The sequence below is a fragment of the Chlorocebus sabaeus genome, chromosome 15 (assembly GCF_047675955.1).
Source record: "Chlorocebus sabaeus isolate Y175 chromosome 15, mChlSab1.0.hap1, whole genome shotgun sequence".
Classification (NCBI taxonomy): Eukaryota; Metazoa; Chordata; class Mammalia; order Primates; family Cercopithecidae; genus Chlorocebus; species Chlorocebus sabaeus.
Genome location: NC_132918.1, coordinates 1881255 through 1900860, shown reverse-complemented (window position 1 = coordinate 1900860; position 19606 = coordinate 1881255). Strand labels below are relative to the sequence as shown.

The 19606-nt window shown below is 43.0% G+C and overlaps 1 protein-coding gene across 3 annotated transcripts in view; it reads left to right on the top strand.

Annotated features, from left to right (window-relative positions):
- The window catches only part of ITGA9 (integrin subunit alpha 9), a 384455-nt gene that overhangs the window by 185691 nt on the left and 179158 nt on the right, over positions 1 to 19606 (top strand). The gene's annotated exons all lie outside the window — the stretch shown is intronic.

Here is a 19606-nt window from a genome sequence, read left to right as displayed (position 1 = left end):
GGGCAAAGCTGTGGGACCACCTTTCACAGTGCTTCAGACCACTCTGAGTATAGGGGAAAACTAGCAGATTGTGACCCGTGCCTTGTAGATTTGAGTTGTAAACTGAACCACAGAGTGTTTGGGATTTGAGATATCCATCCAAGTGTTCATGTAAGTGCTGAAATTTTTACCAAGGCATCCCATTATCTCCCAAAGCCTCTCTCCCATCATCCTAAGTGGGGTTCCCTAGAAGCAGAGCCTGAGAAAGGGAATTGGGAACACTTGGTTTAATGATGCTGTGCTCTTAGGGAAAACCTGTAAAGGAAAGGCAGGGGGCTCAACATGGTTGTGGTCTCAAATAAAGTCTGGCTGGGGGACTCTGGAACAAAAATTACACCAAAGAGTTGTCCTCGCCTTGAGGCAAGAGGGCTTCCCTTTTATGCCCCATATCATTCAGCCATTGACTGACTGGGGGGTGGAAGGGGAGTGTAACCCTCTTTGAAAGGGGATCCTTTCAGCTGAGGATGGTTCTCTAGAGGAGAATGCAGATGTGAGCCATAAGCAGCCTACACACACATCAGCCAGGGGATGGGCCACAGTCGACAGTGCCCACTACACATCAAAGCACACCCTCTGGGGAATGCCGCCAAGAGGTTTTAATTTAAAACATGAACCTTCTTTCACAACACAAGTGCCCCAGGAGAGTGGCCTGTAAGTCCCACTGGCCATTGATACCTGGAACAGGCCCTGGGGGAGGACAAGTGGTGTCTAAGCAGGTGGGCAGAGTAGACGGGCTTGCCTTAGGCTGAGGCGTGGAGAAGGCTAAAGAAGAGTAGAAGTTAAGATGAACAGGCAGGGTAGGAAGCTGATGGCTTCTGCCTTGACTGGGAAGTACAGACCTAGCTCCCCTCCTGACAGGGAAGTAGGGAGAAGAGGTCGGCCTGGGGACAGAGTAAAGCATGGTATTATGGTAACTCCTAGGTAATTGGCCTCTAGTCCTAGAATTATTCTGCTTTCTAAAGTCAAATCTTACTGGACTGATAAACTTACCCATATTTGGGTTATGGAAGTTACCCAGACTTGGGGTCCTGGGAAGAATTTCAGGGTCCTCTGTGCTTGTTTGTTTCTGAATTGACCCAGTGAAGTAGTCATCTACTCTGTCCAGCATCTTGCTAGCCTGGACGTACTTTCCACAGTGAACCTAACTCTCGTTCCTGCAAGTCTGTCAGTGGCACAGATGTGGACTTTCTTTAGTGAAAAGCATCTTGGAAACTTTACTGACATTTTTAGATTTAAGTAGCCCAATCAAAGCCAGGGATGGAGGGTCAGATTAGTATCAAAATGATGTTCTTCGTCACTTCTGGTTCATGATGGCCAACCAAGCACAAATGTTGATGTCTGTGCCTTCTGGGACCCCATTGCAATGATTATAAATGAGTAGATCAGAACAGGGAGGGCAACACTGTGAAAGAAAGGGCATCAGCTAATAAAAGAGTCCAGTAATTTTCTGCTATGAGTGAAGTAAATGGAAGAGTGTTAGTGGGTGAACTTGAACTATACGTAGAAGAGCTGGCTTCCTGCCTACCCAGGGAACAGAGAAGCTGTAGCCACAGCCAGGCCAACAGTTACAGAGGGGGCCAGAGTAAGAAGTGAGTAAAGGGCTGAAAGTGGTGGTGGTATTGGGGGAGGTCAGTGAAATGTGAAGGTTGGCATGAAGAAGGGTTAGAGTTGACTTTTCATCCTTGTCCCCACCCCTACATGCTTCAGGCATGCAGAATAGCAAGCAGCCAGGCATCATCTTCTCTAAAGTGTTGAATAAACTGCTTAAGATAGTGTGGGCGGCCTCGTTCTCAGAGAAAAGATAGCCTTACTTCTGGCATTTAAAGTCACCAACGTAAGAGCTAGCTTTCTCTTCCACAATCCACCCAAATACTCTCACAGATTTTCTACTCAGTCCTTTCGCCTTAGTTTGAAATATGAATGGACAACCAAGGAACCCAAGATTGAGGAAAATTTGGTGCATGAAAGGAAAGGCTAAAATAAACCAGTAGAATAACTAACTTAAAAGGAAACAAATGATTTAGGGAATATAAGAGATTATTAAAAACAAAAATTTAAAAACGCAGCACCTTAAAGTCTATGCAGTAGACACAAGGAGAATTAGGAATATATTCCATTCTTTCCATTTTCTAATGGATGGGATTCTGTTCCTTTTTAAAAGGAGGAATGAAAGACAAGGGAAGGGTTCTTAAAAATTAAAAATATATTTACAGCACCAAAAAATCAGTGAAAGTATTAGAAGGTAATGGTACATAATTTCCCAATGGAAGTGCTCAAAGTCAAGTAGAAAAGAAAGCTAAAGATACAGGGTCCTATATCTCCAAGTAATAAGAATACTAGAAAGTAAGAATACCAGTAATAAGAAAAGAGAAACAAGGGAGAGAAAATTATGTGATAATAGAATAGCATGTTTCAGAGTTAAAGAGAGAGACTGTTTTTTTAAAATTGGTGTAAACAACAATTTACAGTTAAGATAAACCGAAATTATCATAGATACATCATTTTGAAATGTCAGTGCTCCAAAGACAAAGGGAAAATTCTAAATGTTTCCAGGGCAAAGAATGCAGGAATGTTGATCACGGAGGATAAGTCAGCTTACAACAGAATGAGAGTCAGATTGAGTAGTCCATTAGATTCTTTATAGGCAAGATTAGAAACTAAACTATGGTGAAATAAAGGCTTCAATGTTCTGAGGGAAAATGATTTTGAAATTAGAATTTTGTTTTAAGCACAACAATCAAAGTATGTGGTAAAAATAAAGTCACTTTTCAGATAAGCAACGACTCAGAAAGTTTACCTCCCTAGTAACTCTTCCAAGAAAATTATCTTGTACTTCAACAAAACAAAAATGACAACCAGAAGGAGCAAGATGTGGGATACAAGAAACTCTGGAACTAACTCTTAAAAGTCTAATGACAAGAAATCCCAGGATGATAAACTGCAGCAAGTCTAAAAAGCAGCCAAGTCAATTGAGAAGAGGAGATCAATTAACTTCCAGAAGAATGAAGCTAAACAATAGAATGATGAGAAAGTGGCAGATATTCAGGATACAGTGCAGATTAAATATGTTTCTTTTATGGATAAGAAAAAATAAAGGCAATCAAGACCTCTCAGAAAAATAGAAATAAGATAATTACCTGTACAGATGCTCCTTGACTCATGATGGGGTCATGTCCCAATAAGCCCATCATGAATTAAAAATATTGTGAGTTGAAAATGTATTTAATACACCTAACCTGCTGAATATCATTGCCTAGCCTACCTTAAATGTGCTCAGAACACTTACATTAGCCTACAGTTGGGCAAAAGTCATCTAACACAAAGTTTATTTTACAATAAAGTGTTGAATTTTCATCTCATGTAATGTGTTGAATACTATACTGAAAATGAAAAACAAAATGGTTGTATGGGTACTCACCATTAACACACACAGCTGAAAGCACACTGAACCTAAAGAATATTTGAACTAAAATTAACTGTTGGATTATGGGGCTACTACTCTAACAGGGTCATCCATTTCTCTCTCTTCTGATGAGTCTCAAGAATAGCTGGTAGAAGCCACTGGGGTATTGATACTTGTTGATGGCTTAGCAGGCATGGTGGTCTGTAGAAAGCTATCAGTTGTTTACCCTTGTAATCCTGTAACTGACTGGGACCTGCAGCTCACTCCCACTGCCTAGCATCACAAGAAGTATTGTACCACATATTGCTACCCTGGGAAAAGCTTTTGAAATAAAAAAAAATTGAAGTATGGTTTCTGCTGAATACATACTACCTTCACACCATTGTGAAGTCAAAAAATCGTAAGTTGAACCATTATAAGTTGAGGACCATCTCTACGTCATGGTTAAAATAGAAAACAAATTAAAATGTGATAAAATAACCAGTTATAACTATCAGATGTTTTTTGTAAGCCTCATGGTAACCACAAGGCAAAAACCTATAGTATATACAAAAAATAAAACTAAAAAAGCAAAGAACCAAACCATACCACTAGAGAGAATCACTTGACCACAAAGGAAGATAGCAAGAAAGGAGGAAAGGAACAAAAGATCTACAAAACAACTAGAAAACAACAAAATTGCAGTAGTAAGTCCTTACCTATCAATAATTATCTTGAATGTAAATGGATTAAACTCTCTAGTCAGAAGACATGGAGTGGTTAACTGGATTTAAAAAAAAAAAGACCTAACTATATGCTGCTTATGAGAGACCCACTTCACCTGTAAGGACACACATAAAATGAAAGCAAAGTGATGAAAAAAATTCTATGCAAATGGAAACCAACACAGAGCAGGAGTAGTTATATCAGGTAAAATAGACTATAAGTCAAAAACTGTAAAAACAGACAAAAAAGATCATTATTCAATGATAAAGGGGTCAGTTCAGCAAGAGGACATAACAATTGTAATATATATGCACCCAACAGCAGAGAACCTAAATATATAAAGCAAATATTAATAGATCTTATGAGAGAGATAGATTGCAATACATTAATATTAGGGAATTTCAATATCCCACTTTCTGCAATGGACAGATCATCCAGACAGAAAATCAATAAGGAAACATCAGACTTAAACTACACTCTAGAACAAATAGATCTAACAGACATACACAACAGTCAGCCAACAGCTGCAGAATACACATTCTTCCCCACTGCACATGGAGCACTCTCCAGGATAGATTACATAGTAGACCACAAAATAAAACTTAATCAATTTAACCTTGAAATAGCAAGTATCTTTTCTGACCACAGTGGTATAAAACTTGAAATCATTAACGGGAGGAACTTCAGAAAATTCACAAATACATGGAAATTAAATAACATGTTCCTGAATGACCATTGGGTTAATGAAATAATTCAAAGGGAAATTTAAAAATTTCTTAAGGCAAATGAAAATGGAAACACAGCATACAAAAACTTAAAATGTGGTAGGATTTTGAGTAAGTAGAAGAGTATAAAGAAGGTAAGAATGTTGATCCTAGAAATATTCTATCTGAAGTAGAAGTTGAGTATTCCTGGACTTTAACTTTGCAACTATAGAAGAGGATATATAATCATGACACTTGTCTTGGCTCAACTGTGAGCAATAATCATGAAGCCATAATAAAATTAGCACTATTTATTGGTTTTCAATATTTATAATTAAGCCAAAATCAGAGCTATGGTGATAGCACAAAATGCAAATGTCATTAAACTTGATTATATAAAGGTAAAAGTAGAATAAGAGAAGTTTTCTTAATATCTTAAATTGGTGAGTCAAGAGATTGCAAAACTTGATGAAACAAGACATCGCCATTTACTTAAAATTGCAGAGGTTATCAGTAGAGCAACACTTCCTAAAGTGTGATTCCTGAGCCAGCAGCATCAACCTTTCTTGGGATTTTGTGAGAAATGAAAATTCTTGGGCCCAACCCAGACCCACTGAATCAGAAGCTCATGGGGCGAGCCCCAGCAAACTATGTTTTTGTTTTTGTTTTTTGAGATAGAGAATCGCTCTGTCACCCAGGCTGGAGTGCAGTGGCAGGAACTCGGCCCACTGTAAACTCCACCTCCCGGGTTCAAGTGATTCTCCTGCCTCAGCCTTGTGAGTAGCTAGGATTACAGGTATGCACTACTATGTTTGGCCAATTTTCGTATTTTTAGTAGAGACAGGTTTTCACTATGTTGGCCAGGCTGGTCTCGAACTCCTGACCTCAGGTGATCTGCCTGCCTCGGCCTCCCAAAGTGTTGGGATTACAGGTGTGAGCCACTGCACCTGGCCAGCAATCTGTGTTTTAACAAGATGGCTGGGTGATTCTCATGCAGCTAAAGTTTAAGAACTGGTACAGTAGAGGAGTTAAACTAATAATTTGCCCATCAAAATTATGGAGGTGAAGGAGTGGGGATCATTATGTGAGATAAATTCCTGTCTATCATGGAAGGAATGTAGTAAAATAATGTCTAGATCTGATAAATCAAAGAGTAGTAGTATCAGCATGTTTTCTGGAGATATGGAAATAATCATCAAAAGAAACATAAATTGACATGGGTAATAATGGTTGCCCCTGGAGAGGAGGACTCACTATGGTGAGGTGTGCAGCAGGGGGTTATTATTTTTTTAACCATGTGATTCTTTGGTTGAAATTAAAATAAAAGAAAAATATTGTTCTTAGATTGGAAAGATTGTCCAGGAGCCTGAGAAAAGTTTTGGGAGCGCAGTTCTTGCTTATTGTCCTTTTCCTGATGATGGAAAAAAAAAAAGATAATCTTCCAGATGTTGGCTCAGTTTGAGGGGGAAGAAAGATTCTGAGAGAGAGGCCCACTGCAGGAAGCAGAGCTGATCTTCATACACAACAGTTTGACACAGAGCATCTCACCTCTTTCATAGGCAGGAATACATTCATCAGAACTCTCTAGGTCATGTTGCCAGATAACATTAGGGTTTCACTACTTTAAATGCCTTAATCTCTTCATTGAGCCCATATTGGTACACAGGACTGTACAGAAGGGTGGATCAAATCATGGTGACGTTTTACAGTTGCCCCCACTGATGGCCTAATCAAAGTGGAATCACTGCACAGACAGTGTGAGTAACATGGAGACAGTGACCAGTACATGTTAAGTACAGGCTTGCTGATTCATCTGACGCTGTTTGCTATGAGTTAGGAATGTGTGGGACAGGCAGGAGACCAAGCCTTCCCTCTGTAGGGTACATAGTCCTGGGAGAAGACGGGTTCCAGGATAGGGCTTTGGCACTAGGCTCTGAGTGAATAGTGGGATTGCCGCTCATGCTGAGATTGGATTGGGATTCTGGGCGCTCTGGGGACGGTGGAGCTTGAATACTACAGGCCTTCGTAGGACAGTCTGATGGGTACACATTTCACCTTCAAAATTTAAGGAAAGCAAAGACCTGCGTCTGTCTCGTCAGAAAGGCGGGGGATATTTGATACTAGGAAAAAGACAACCTTTTTTTCATTAACCGGAGGAGTATTTAAAAAGACCATAAAGCTGGAAGCAATTCAGTTGTGTGCCTACTTTATGTAAGACGTCGATGAAAAAATGAATCATTGCTGCCTTCAGTGGACTCACAGACAGTCCAGGAATAATTTACAAAGTGAGATTTAGATTACTGTGTAAGAATTTCATTGCAGAGGCCACTTCTGGCTGAGGAGAAGGAGGTGTTCTATGGGGAAAGGGAGAATTGGCCAGAGCCTTAAGGGAAAAGCCTTAAAGGAGAAGTAGGATTTGGGTCCTCTGGTAATGGAGGGGCTGATGGATGCTAAAGGTGTCTGACATGGCTGAATATCTAGTGAGGGAAAGGGGAGAGGCCATCTGGACTGGAGATTCAGTCATGCAGTCTGAAGCCACTTGTTCACTGGCTGAGGAGTTGGATGTGATTCTATGGTGGACAGACCATGGCATCTTTTGGAGTTTGGGGAGATCAGAGATGCGCCTCAGGGAGATTGGTCTGCCTGGGTATGGGGAGGCCAGTTAAGAAAGAGGTTGTTGCAGGGACCTTTGCAGGTGAGCCCCTGGAGATAGAGAGTTGACTCATAATTAATTGCTAATTGGTCTCAGCTGCTGAAACAGAGCATGGCACTAAATGAAACGATCACGGGAAGTCCTGGCTGGTCTGTGTGCTGGGAAAGGAGCAATGCTGTCCTTGGACAGGTCACCTGAAGGTCCCTTATCCCTCCTCCTCAGCTGAGCATAGCAATGGTGATGACAGAGGCCCTGTCTTCAATCCCTGTACACAGAATAGGGCTCTGAAAATTATTAACTCTTCTCATGCTTTCTCAGGAGGCCCCCAAAGAGACCTGGCTATGGCTGGGCTTCCAAGTCTTTCGCTGCGGTAGGCAGAATGGCCCCCAAAGATGTCCATGTCCTAATTTCTGGAGCCTGTGATTTGGATATATTACATGGCAAAAGGGACTTTGCAGTTGTAATTAAGGTGATGGACTTCCAAATGGGGAGAGGAGCCTGGATTTTCCAGGTGGGTCCAATCTAGTCACACGAGCCCTTAAAAGCAGCAAACTTCCTCGAGCTGAAGGTGGGAGGAATGAGGCGGAGTAGGAGGTCAGAGAGACTTGAAGCATGCCTTTGTTGGTGTTGAAGATGGAGTGTGTGACGTGAGGGGAATGTGGACAACCTTAAGGGGCTGGGAGAGGCTTCCGGGTGACTGTCTGCAAGGAAACGGGGCCTCAGTCTTACAACAACACAGAACCAGGTGCTGCCAACAACCCGAACCAAGCTGGAAGTGGATTCTGCCCCAGGGCCTCTAGATACTCGCCCAGACCAGCTGACACCTCGATTTCAGCCCGTAGAACCTGGAGCAGACCCAGACAACCCACCGACCCTCTGACTTACAGAACTGTGAGATAATAGATTTGTGTTTTTTGGAGCAGCTGAACTCTAGTAACTTATTACTGCAGCGATAGAAAATAATACACACATACTACAGCCCACACCTCCAGAACCCTGGGGCTTCTTTCCTCCCTGGGCTCTGGGGAAAGAGCACAGGCTGTGCAGTGAGATCAGGGCCTCGGCCCAGAGAACACCCTTTAGAGCCTGTTTCCTCACCTGTCACTGGGGGTGCCTTGGGCTGCTCTGCCTGCCTCTGGGTGGTTGTGGGATTACGTGAGAGAAATGTGAGAAGCCCGGAAATGATGAGGCAGCACTGGATCCTGCTCTTCCGTTCCTGGGAAGCCGGCTTCCTGGTGTTGTGAGGAGAGGATGAGGCCGCCATGGGAGTGGGCCTGACCTGGGGTCTGAGGAAGCAGGTGCTCTGCTGCCTTTCCATGTCCTTTCCTCTGAGGGGGGTCCCGTCTCTGCGGGCCCAGGGGTGGGCTCCCCGGTGGGAGGCAATGGCGCCATCTGAGGCAGGGGTCCCCAACCCCTGGACCAGTACCAGTGCGGTGGCCTGTTAGGAACTGGGCCGCACAGCAGGAGGTGGGCAGCGGGCCAGCGAGCATTACTGCCTGAGCGTCCCTCCTGTCAGATGAGCAGTGGCGTTCGATTCTCACAGGAACACGAACCCTACACGTGCGAGGGGTCCAGACTGTGCCGAAACCATCCCGCCCCCTCCACCGCCCATTCATGGGAAAATTCTCTTCCATAAAACTGGTCCCGGGTGCCATAAAGCTTGGGGACCACTGGTCTGAGGGTTCTGGCAGGCTCTCAGGCGAGCCTCTCAAGATCTTTAGGGTGTCTGACCCTCATGTGTCAGGTCCAGAGATGCCTCTTTGTCGCAGAGGGAGAAGATCTGGGGAGGGCCCATATAACCAGAACTCGGGAGCCAGCTGCACCACCATGAGCCCAGACAGCATGAGTCCCTTCTCTTTGCTCCATCTCTGCTGCCACTTCCTAGGCCAGGCCACCATCATTTGTCACCTAGACCAGGTCACATCCCTGCATAACCTCCTCCCACTGAGGAGCTCCCTTCCCCCTCAGAAGAAAATCCAGACACTTGCTAAGGCCCATGAGAGCCTGTACGATGGGGCTCCCATCTCTCCAGCGCCACCCACATACTGCATTCCCACAACCTTCAAACTTACCAGGCCTCTGCCTGTCTCAGGCCCTTTGCATATGCTGATACCTCATCTAGAAAGCACTTTACCATGCTTTTCCCATGGCCAGCTCTTCATTTTTTAGGTCTCAGTCCAAATGTTGCCTCTTCAGAGAACCATTCTCCCACTACCCTGTATTCCCTGAGTTGCTGCCTTTCTTTGTTTTGAGACAAAGTCTCACTCTGTCACCTAGGCTGGAGTGCAGTGGTGTGATCATGGCTCACTGCAGCCTCGACCTTCCAGGCTCAAGTGATCCTCCGCCTCAGCCTCCCAAGTAGCTGGGACCACAGGTGTGTGCCACCACGCCTGGTTATTTAAAAAAAAAATTTTTTTTTTTTTTTTTTTTTTTTTGTAGACACAGGGTCTCTCCATGCTGCCTAGGCTGGTCTTGAACTCCTAGGCTCAAGGAATCCTCCCGCCTCAGCCTCCCAAAGTGCTGGGATTACAGGCATGAGCCACCATGTGTGGCCTTAGCTGCCTGTTTGAGTCCTTCATGACTTCTAACAGAACATGTTATTTCGTCTACTTGTTTTTGTATTTCCCTCTCTAGAATGGAAGCCCAGTGAGGGAAGGGATCTATTTTATCTTTTTTGCTGTTGATCCCCAACACCTGGCAGAGTACCTGGCCTATAGTGGATGCTTAGTAGCTCTCAGTTGAAAGAGCCCTTCTGGAAGAACACAAGGCTAGTTCCTTTGGCAAAGATTGGGCATCATATCAGAGCTTCACTGGCAGATTCAGCAGAGCTGTAAAATGAAATATGGTCTGTAATCCCTCTGGGAATTCCCCACGGGCAGGAGAGCATGGTGTGTGATTTGCAGTGACACATCTACACCACAGTATGTTTGTGGTGACTACTTTTCAGAAGACAAGATGGAGGAAATACACCTGGTGAAAGAAAAGGTGTTGGCTTTGTTGAGAAGTATTACTTTGTTGTCTTTCAAGTGAAAAGTGAGCTATTTTAGTCTAATGGTAATTTTTAACTATGTTGAAGCCATACACTTTGGGTCTCCATTGTGCTGGAAATCGTTACCATGGCTCCTCCCACCCCATACCCCTCAATGCATGCGTATAGGAATATAGCTCATGCTATGGAAACCCACTGTTTGCACAGCCTGGACATTAGGTAATAGTTTCCCAGCTGAGATGCCCAGTTGGCTTAACATGACATTATTTACACCTCTACGGTTTATTTTCATTATTTAAATGTCTCTGCAGAAGGAATGGAAGGCTAAGGGGTTCAGAGAGTAGAAGAGGAGAGGGAGAAGAGTCACTCCAGACATCAGAACCAGACAGGCTCCTGAGACAGTGCAAACTGGGGATTTCAGATTGCACTCTTGGAGTTAGGGCAGCAGTTTGGCTCAGCAGGAAGGGAAAGGGGTGTTAGAGGAAAAGGCTCCTGCCCTCCAACCTTGTTTCACCCAGATCAACCCTACTTTTATGGGTATCAGCTTCTGGGTAAATACTGTTTTCAAAGAGGGCACCATGGCAGAACACATGTGAAAACCATCTAGTTTGAAGTATGTGTGAGAAAAACAACTAATTCACCCTTCTCACTGACCAGTGGAGAGTCTGGCCTTATCTCGCTGTCTCAGGCTTCTTCAAGGTTAACCCCAACAGGAAAGGAGAGGGGACCCATCAAAGGTTAGGCCGTGTCCTGAGGCAACCTGTTGAATTTGCAAAACTTCTTTTTCAGTGTTATGTTTTATTTTTGCAATTTGTGGGGGGAAATGCGTTCTAAGCTTCTGAAACTCTTTTTAGAAGAAAATCATGGTTTCCTCAAATTCTTCAAGCTCATTGAGTTTTCTTCTGTATTAGCCTGTCTTATTGAAAACCTTGTGCAAAAGCGTGTGTGGGGTGAGGGGTGTTTAAACACATCCAGTGGACAGTGTCTGGCTGGGGAGGAAACGTTAACCTCTCTTTTCTTATCTTCTGAGATAATTTAGGAAATCACGTACGAGGCCCTTGCTGTGTGCACTTATACCTGGAGCCTTATTTAGCAGATGTTCTTGCAGTAGATGGGGAGAAGTCTTGCTGGGATCCTCTCTGGCTTTAAGGCATTTTTTTTTTTTTTCTCAATCCCAGTTGCCTGCCCATGTCTAGTTTAGCAGCTTTTAGAAACGCGGCTGGCATCCTTTTTTCTTTTCTCTGACAGCACCAGCCCCTTTATTTGAACTTCCTGGCTGTTTTCTGCCTCTTCTGACTAATTAACAGCAGCTAAAAAAAGAAAAATGAAACATAGAACAGAAATAATTCCAGGGTGAACTCATAGGTGGGAATTGAACAATGAGATCACTTGGACTTGGGAAGGGGAACATCACACACCGGGGCCTATTATAGGGAGGGGGGAGGGATGGCATTGGGAGTTATGCCTGATGTAAATGACGAGTTGATGGGTGCTGACGAGTTGATGGGTGCAGCACACCAACATGGCACAAGTATACATATGTAACAAACCTGCACGTTGTGCACATGTACCCTAGAACTTAAAGTATAAAAGAAAAAAAAAAGAAAAGAAATAATTCCAGGGTGAAAAAGAGGAGAATTTCCAGTCCTGGGTTGCAAAAGTCCCTAGAAGAGAGTTTCGAGCTGAAATGAAAAGTTGTGATTATAGAGAGACATGAAATGTGTGCCATAAAAGGCCACCTAGTCCCAGGCAGATCCAGAAGAGCGTTGGGCTGGGAGTCCCATGGGGCCAGGGCCTCACCAAGCAGTCAGCCCTGCTCAGTTACCACAGGGGTTGAACTGGATCACCTAAATGATGCCTTTAGATGGATGGAACCGGAGCCCATTGTCTTAAGTGAAACAACTCAGACACGGAAAGACAAATACCACATGTTCTCGTTTATAAGTGGGAGCTAAGTAATGTCTCCACATGGAAGCAGATTGTGGAGTGATGGACAATGGAGGGGTGGGGAGGTTGGAGCCAGATGGATGACGGGAGGCTGCTTTTTGGGTACCGTGCGTATTGGCCCAGTGATGGGTGCACCAAAGGCCCTGACTTTGCCATGACAGAATTTATCAGTGTGACAAAACTGCACTTGTATCCCATGAACATATACCATGTTTTTAAAAATGTTGCCTTTAGGCAGAGGGGATAATTCTGCAACCTGCAGAGCCACGGAGTAAAAGACACCCAAGACAGCAGAGCTTGACATTTCTAGTTTTCCCACAGGACCATAAAGCATAATTGGTGCTGAGTTTGTATTTAAAGGGAAACCAAGAGGGTTTTTTTTTATCCTTCCATGGTTTCAAAATCTGGAAGGACAATTTGTACAGACCCTGAGATAGAAGGAATTCCTCAGCTTTAATTTCATGAACGATTTGCCTTTCATTGATTCTTGATGAATTTTTTATAAAGCAACAGTGTATGCCTTGATTTTAAGATGCAATGAGCCTTTACCTTCCTTCATTTAGGCACAGGGCTGAATGGAGCTGAAATTCCTGCACTCTTGTAACGTGCCACAGGAAGGGCAGTTTTGGATTCTGGGAAAACAGCCCATTGAAACAGAATTGGGAGGGAGAAACCTCTTACACTCGGGTCATGCCATTTATATGAATACAAAAAAATTTAAATACTGTGCTAGATGCTGGGGGTTATAAGCATGAATTACGTGGCTCTGGAAACTTATGTGGGGCTATGGAAGGAACACCAGTTCAGAAATGTCACTCCTGTCATCCAGGCAGGATGCTTCACCATAGGGGCAGAGACCTTCTGCTAAGTCATACTGCATATCAAGAAATATATTGCTAGGCTGGGTGCGGTGGCTCACACATGTAATCCCAGCACTTTGGGAGGCTGAGGCAGGCGGATCACTTGAGGTCAGGAATTTGAGAACAGCCTGGTCATCATGGGGAAACCCCATCCATACGAAAAACACAAAAATTAGCTAGGCGCGGTGGTACGTGCCTGTAATCCTAGCTACTCAGGAGGCTGAGGCACGAGGCTTGAACCTGGGAGGTGGAGGTTGCAGTGAGCCAAGATCACGCCACTGCATTCCAGCTTGGGCGACAGAATGAGACTCATCTTAAAAAAAAAAAAAAAAAAATACATCGATCAAATCAGCTTAAAAATAGCCTTCTTGTTTCCTCTCCTTGGTGTGGGATTATTCAGTCCAATTGTTCTCCTTTTTTCAGGCTTCAGCATGGGATTTGGTTGCCATATCAACCCTATAAACAGTGTTGAATCCATGTCAATAATTGTATTTTTTTTAAAGCAAATATCACCAAGTCCAAGAAACTGATTCTCCTCTGAACAAGATAGCTGGACTAGGCTAAGAATCCTATTTCCTGTTAGATCAGAAGGGAAGATTTTCTGGTACAGATTTGGGTGGGAGAAATGAGCTACCCCTCCCAAGGCCTTAGCACCTAGATGACATCCTCTGTGAAGTCACCTCAGCCAGGAGCGCTGCCATTTCTGAATCACATGTCCCCAAAGCTGCCCTGGCCTTGGTGACCATGGCACTGTAAGAGAAGCACAGTCAGCCCCAGCCTCCTTACTCTGACTCAGAGGAAAATGCAACTTGATCTGGATTCATTGAATTTTTTTTTTTTCCCGGCTTGAAGGAAATGAAGAAACATAGCCAGATATTCTAGAACAGGATTCAACAAACATTAGTCCATAGGCCAGATCCACCACTGCCTGTTTTTTGTAAATAAAGTTTTATTGGAACACATCTATGCCCATTCCCTTATGTATTATCTATGGCTGCTTTTGCTCTACAACAGCAAAGTTGAGTAGTGTGACTGAGACCGTATAGCCTACAAGCCCAAAACATATACTGTCTCACCCTTTTCAGAAAAAGTTGCCAGTCTTGTTCTAAAAGAAGTAGAGTAAGGATTTAGTGAGAAGCTGGAGAAAATATTTTCAAAGACAACTGGGGGAAAATATTTTTTTCCCAGGGAAACCTGAGATGAAGACCAAGGTGAGAAAGGAGCCAGCAGAGAAATCGAGTCCATGAGGCTGAGGAGGCCACTGGATGTCCAGTCCTCAGCTCTCTGAAGCCTGAGACAGGAAACGATTATCTCCCGAGAGAAAGATTTGAACCTCCTTTAACCAGGGAGGAATAAGAGATGATGGCTTCTTACATCTGTTAACATTTGCTGGAAAGACTTCTGCCAGGGAAATAACTAGACAGGGCTTTGGCCAACTAGCAGGTGGAGTCTGGAGGGAGGTGGAAGAGACTGCTTCCAAGCTGGGTTCCGATTTGTCTGATTCAAGCAGCCAAACTTGTGTTTGCCAGAGGACTTAGGGAAATGTGGATAAAATCAGGCTGAGGACTTTTCTTAAAGGCCCAAGTTGGAGCTATTGGGATTGTTCCCTCAGAGGAAAATCAGGAGTTTGGGCCACTGGCTTCATGGAGAACCTGTACTTTTTGTACTTTGTGCAAAGGAGAAGTCATTTCTACTTGGTTTTTGAAACTGTGTTGTCATCTAGTATTCCAAGGCTTTAGTCTGTCCACCCTTCTGTTCCAGAGAGATGCCTTTCAGTTCCTTAGGAAACGAATTGGCCATTTGCCCAAAGAGACTAATCCAGGTCTAGAACACAGGAACTGAGTTTCAACATCAGGCTCCCCAGTGCATGACACAGGTGTCTTGATTCCATGGTTTATTTTGCTTTTTTACCTATTAAACAACTGCATTCCTGGCCTATGGAGGGTCTTACCTAAGCCAAGACTTTGCCAGGGATTGTGCAGACCATTTTTGTTCATAGCATTGCCCAAGTTAGGGAAAGTCATTAGGTTGGCTGAGTATTCTGGTATTCTATTGCTGCATAACAAACTCTGAAATTTAGTAACTTAAAATAACAACATTTATTTTGTTCATGAATTTGATTTTATTGTTTTTTAATGTATATAAAGTGTATAAAATGATGTGTTTTGATATACATTTACATAGTGAAATGGTTACTATGGTCAAGCAAATGAGCGTATCCATTGCCTACCATAGTTTTTTTTTTTGTTTTTTTTTGTTTTTTGATAGTAATAGCACTTGGAATCTACTTTATTGTCAAATTTCCAGTGTATAATACAATATTGTTAACATAGTCATCACACTGTACATTCAATCTCTAAATTTTTTCATTCTACCTAACCACAACTTTGTACCTTTGACCAACATCTCCCCATTCCCCACTCCCTATCCCCTCCCCAACCACTGGTAACTACCAGAGTTTCACTTTCAGGTTCTGTGTATTTAACTTGTTTAGATTCCACAATAAGTGAGATCATACAATATTTTTCTTTCTTTGTCTGGCTTATTTCACTTAGCATTATGTCTTCCAGGTTAATCCATGTTATCAAAAATGGCAGGATCTCCTTTTTAAAGGCTGAATAATATTCCATTTGTGTGTGTGTGTGTGTGTGTGTATATATATATGTGTGTGTGTGTAGTATATATACATATATACATACCACAATTTCTTTATCCATTCACCTGTTGACAAACACTTAGGTTGATTCCGTGTCTTAGCTATTGTGAATAATGCTGCAATGAACATGGGAATGCAGATATTTCTATAAGGTACTGATTTCATTCTCTTCGAGTATATACCCGGAAGAGGAATTGCTAGGTCATATAGTAGTTTTATTTTTAATTTTTTTGAGGAACCTCCATACTTTTTTCATAATGGCTGTACTAATTTACATTCCTCCCAACAATGTATAAGGGTTCCCTTTTCTCCATACCCTCACTAACACTTTTTATCTCTTTTCTTTTTTATAATAGCCATCCTAACTGTTGTGAGGTGATATTTCATTGTGACTTCGATTTGAATTTCCCTGATGATTAGTGATGTGGATTTTTCAGCAGAAACCTTGCAGGTCAGAAGAGAGTGGGGTGACAGAAACAGTGCCTCATACCTGTAATCCCAACACTTTGGGAGGCTGAGGCAGGAGGATCACTTGAGCCTAGAAGTTTGAAACCAGCTTGGGCAACATAATGAGACCTTGTCTTTACAAAAAAATAAACAGAAAATTAGCCGGGCATGATGGCATGCGACTGTAGTCCTAGCTACTTGGAAGGCTGAGATGTTAGGATCGCTTGAGCCCAGGAGGTGGAGGCTGCAGTGAGCCGAGATGATGCCACTGCACTCCAGCCTGGATGACCAAGTGAGACCCTGTCTCTAATAAATTAAAAAAATAAAATTTAAAAACCCTGCTAGCCAACAGTAATATACCCAGCAAACCTGTGCTTCTCAAGTTGAAATGAAAGGATACTAAATAACAACAAGAGAGCATAATAAAGAAGGAAACTCATTGGTAAAGGTAAGTATATGGACAAAATCAGAACGCTATATTACTATAAAGGTGATGAGTAGATAGCTTTTATGTCTATGAAGAAAGTTAAGAGACGTAAGTATTTTAAAAACCATTATAAATATTAACTAAATTATGTTAATGGGTACATAATATAAATAGATATAAATTGAGGCATCAATAGCATATAACATGTGGGGAGCCAAGGGAAAACCAGAGTTCTTTTATGCAAGTAAAGTTACATTGTGAACTTATAATGACAGTTACAAGTTATTTTATGTAAGCTCCTGGTAACCGCCGAGAAAATACCTATAGAAGTTATATTAAAAAAAGAAAGGAATCAAAACCTATCAATACAAGAAAAAGAAACAAAAACGGCAAGGGAGAAAAAGAGGGACAAAAGAACAAGACACATAGAAAAGAGTTACCAAAATGGCAATAGTAAATCTGTCTCTATATTTACTTTAAATGTAAATAGACTAACCTTCCCAATAAAAAGACACAGCATGACTGAATAGATTATTTAAAAAAAAAAAAACAAAAAAAAACCAGGATCAAACTATATGCTGTCTACAAGAAGCTCACTTTTAGATTCAAGGTCACACAGAGAGATGGAAAAAGGTAGTCCATGCAAATGCCAACCAAAAGAGAGCAGGAGTGGTTAATACTTCTATCAACAAAATAGACTTTAATTCAAAAACTGTCTCTAGAGACAAAGAAGGTCATTTCTTAATGACAGAAGGATCAATTCAACAGGAAGACATAACAATTATAAATGCACCCAGCATCAGAGCACCTAAGTATATACAACACTGATAGATCTGAAAGGAGAAACTGATAGCACTATAATAACAGGAGATTTCAGTACCCCCCTCTCAATAATGGTCAAACTCCTGACCCCAGGTGATCACTCGCCTCAGCCTCCCAAAGTGCTGGAATTACAGGTGTGAGCCACCGCTCCTGGCCCTGCCATCCACACCCAGCCCCACCATCCACTAATTAAGCTTCATGGTGTTCACTCAGGCACAGTGTTGCTCACATTTGCCAGTGTAAATAGTGATGCACAGTGCCTAAGACAAAATCACTATCACTGCAAGCTCCTACCCCTGGCTATATGCTAATCTGGATTTACAGGACAGTCACTAGTGCTATTATTTTCATTTTATAAATGAGGAAACTGAGTCATGGAGGGAAGAAAAGCCAATTTCCTTCATATAATACAGTTAAAATAGGATTAAACTTTCAATTTCCTTATTTCTTAACTAGTATTTTATCTTTCCATGATTGTGCTTAATTTTATTTGATCAGTACAAGCACTCATATAAGCTGTAGGGATATGTGTGTACATGTATATGTGTGCATACACACACATACTGTGTGTGTATGTGTGTCAAACTCAGGGCTTGCCTTTGTTGGATGGAAATTCAGCAGCATTGGAGGACTAGACAGCTAAAGAAGCCAGTTTCAGGGATGGGAAATAGCAGAGTTCAAGGGAAAGTTAGGACAAGGAAAAAGAGTCTTTACAAAGCAACCAATTCCTCATGAGAAGTCTTTGCATCTCACATGGCTAAGGGACAGTACTTTGGTTAGGGGGCTGGAGGTTTGGTCTTGATGAACAATGTGCTAGTATTGGCTCTAAGCTGGGGCATCCACCATTTGACTCTCCATCTGAATGGTCACTCTGTCGCTCAGGGCAATGTGTGGTCTTTCAGTGTTGATAAAGCAGCAACTACGTGCCAGGCCCTGAGGGCGGGCACAGAGGCAAGCAAGACCGATACAGTGCCCCCGCAATCCTCTTGGGACATCATTTTAGCAGGGGAGACTACCACTGAACGTGTAATGATAAAATTGGTTAGTTATGATTGAGATGAGTAGTAGAAGGAAAAAGTATGTGGAACTGTGAGAGCTCACGATGGGCCTGAACTTGCGCAGGTACTCAGAGAAGTGGTCTAGATTTGCTCATTGAAGGGTGAGAGGACATGTACTAGGTGAACCAGCTGGAGGAATCTGGGGATCTGCTTGTGGGGAGGCCCTGGGTGGGAAGTTGTAAGGCCAACCTGAGTGATAGCTGGCATGAGAAAGCCAGAGTGACAGAGGTGAGGAGGGCACATGCCAGATCTGGCAGCCTGCACGTCACCAGATGGATTTAGGTCACATCCTGTTCTTCCGTTCTCACCTCTTCCACCTCCACCTCCACCCCTTCACCCCTCCTTGCCTCACAAAGTTGGACTGTCTTGCCTGTGAGACAGGAAGGGCATGTGTGATGAGGGGACGGTACCCTAGGGGCCGATCCGGGTTTTGTGAGACCTGAGGCTTATACAGTAGAGGGTGGGTCTTGAAGGGAAAAAAAAAGGTGAAATTATGAAAACAAAGTTTCTGCAAGGCTTCTGTAGGGGCCATGTCAGCTGGGGACCTCTAAGCTGAAGTTTCACTAGCTTGGTGGGGAAGCTTTCTTTGGCACCTTCCCTCTGTCCTCAGAGCTCATAAAGCCCACCTTTCATCTTGTGTGAGACATTCATGCCATCCTTACATGCACTTCCTCCTGTTTTCTTCTTAGTTGAGATGGCAAAGAAAGCACAAATTGGCTGGGTGCAGTGGCTCACGCCTGTAATCCCAACACTTTGGGAGGCCGAGGCAGGCGGATCACAAGGTCAGGAGTTTGAGACCAGTCTGGTCAATATGGTGAAACTCTGTCTCTACTAAAAATACAAAAAAAAATTAGCCAGGCATGGTGGCATGTGCCTGTGGTCCCAGCTGCTTGGGA